The sequence below is a fragment of the Chionomys nivalis genome, chromosome 21, assembly GCF_950005125.1.
Source record: "Chionomys nivalis chromosome 21, mChiNiv1.1, whole genome shotgun sequence".
Lineage (NCBI taxonomy): Eukaryota > Metazoa > Chordata > Mammalia > Rodentia > Cricetidae > Chionomys > Chionomys nivalis.
In genome coordinates, this window is record NC_080106.1 from 40,750,012 (window position 1) to 40,752,059 (window position 2,048).

The 2,048-nt window shown below is 48.3% G+C and overlaps 1 pseudogene; it reads left to right on the top strand.

The window, feature by feature from the left end:
- The first annotated feature begins 224 nt into the window (after positions 1 to 224).
- Positions 225 to 1,772, top strand: LOC130863751 (dnaJ homolog subfamily C member 7-like; annotated as a pseudogene).
- Positions 1,773 to 2,048: the final 276 nt, after the last annotated feature.

Below are 2,048 nucleotides of genomic sequence, written 5' to 3' on the forward strand. Positions count from 1 at the left end.
GTGGCTGCACTATCTTAACCTACAATTCCAGCAGTAATGTGACAGGGGAGGGAGGAAGGGAGGGAGGGAGGGAGGGAGGGAGAGAGCACTAGAGACCTGGGAATGGGCAGAGCATCTCTAAAAGGGACAGGGTGTCATTTGCTATGCAGGCAGGCATAGGGTATGACATGCTGTGCCAGGGTGTGCCTGAATACCAACAAAATATCTGATGAGATCCATTGCCCTCTGTGTCACTAGGATGTCGTTTTAGTGTTGAGTTATAGGAAATCTTTACTTCACCCGCCTGCCTCCCACCCGGCGGTAAGATGGCGGTTACCGCGGAGTGCGATGTGGGAATGGCGGGGACCGAGCCTGAACTGCTAGAGAACGAAGACTCCAAGAGGGAAGCGGAATCCTTCAAGGAACAAGGGAATGCATACTATGCTAAGAAGGACTACAACGAGGCTTATAACTATTATACAAAAGCCATAGATATGTGTCCTAAAAATGCCAGCTATTACGGTAATCGAGCGGCTACACTGATGATGCTTGGGCAGTTCCGGGAAGCTCTTGGGGACGCGCAGCAGTGAGACTGGAAGACACTTTTGTCCGGGGACACCTCCGAGAAGGCAAATGCCACCTCTCACTGGGGAATGCAATGGCAGCATGTCGCAGTTTCCAAAGAGCCCTAGAACTGGATCATAAAAATGCCCAGGCACAAAAAAAATTCAAGAACACCAATGCAGTCATGGGAGTATGAGAAAATAGCGGAAATGGATTTTGAAAAACGAGATTTCCGGAAGGTGGTTTTCTGCATGGACCGTGCCCTAGAATTTGCCCCTGCCTGCCATCGCTTCAAAATCCTCAAAGCAGAATGTTTGGCAATGCTGGATCGATACCCAGAAGCACAGTTTGTGGCCAGTGACGTTTTAGGAATGGATTCCACCAACGCTGATGCTCTGTATGTCCGGGGTCTTTGCCTTCATTATGAAGATTGTATTGAAAAAGCAGTTCAGTTTTTTGTGCAGGCTCTCAGGATGGCTCCTGACCACGAGAAGGCTTGTATTGCTTGTAGAAATGCCAAAGCCCTTAAAGCCAAGAAAGAAGATGGGAATAAAGCATTTAAGGAAGGGCATTACAAGCTAGCAGATGAACTGTACACAGAAGCCTTGGGGATAGACCCCAACAACATAAAAACAAATGCTAAACTCTACTGTAATCGGGGTACGGTTAATTCCAAGCTTAGGAAGCTAGATGGCGCCATAGAGGACTGCACGAATGCGGTGAAACTCGATGGCACCTACATAAAGGCCTACTTGAGAAGAGCTCAGTGTTACATGGACACAGAGCAGTTTGAGAAGCTGTGCGGGACTATGAAAAAGTGTATCCGACGGAGAGAAGAAAAGAACACAAAGAGCTCCTAAAGAATGCGCAGCTGGAGCTGAAGAAGAGCAAGAGGAAAGATTACTACAAGATCCCGGGGGTCGACAAGAATGCCTCTGAGGACGAGATCAAGAAAGCTTACCGGAAACCGGCCTTGATGCACCATCCAGATGGGCACAGTGGGGCCAGCGCTGAGGTTCAGAAGGAGGAGGAAGTGGGAGAGGTCTTCACCATCCTCTCTGACCCCAAGAAAAGGACTCGTTATGACAGTGGACAGGACCTGGATGAGGAAGGCATGAATGTGGGCGATTTTGATGCAAACAACAATTTCAAGGCATTCTTCGCTGGTCCCGGGGGGCTTCAGCTTTGAAGCGTCTGGCCCGGGGAATTTCTCCTTTCAGTTTGGCTAATGAAGGGCAACCACTCAGAACTCAGAAAATGTAGACTCACTCAGTTTAACCATGAATGTGGACGATTCACCTCCTCCATCATGTCCCCATGTACTTAGAGCAGTTTCGTTTGCTCAGTTGGGTGCCCTGTGTCTTTATGAGTGGGGTGAAGGAAAGGGAGCCAGCACTGAGGACTGGGGAGGGGAGGGAAGCCAGGGGTAGACAGGGAAGCAGCTTGTGAATTTTTGTTGTATTGTTTAACTTTATTAAAAAAGAAAATTAAAAAAAAAGAAATCT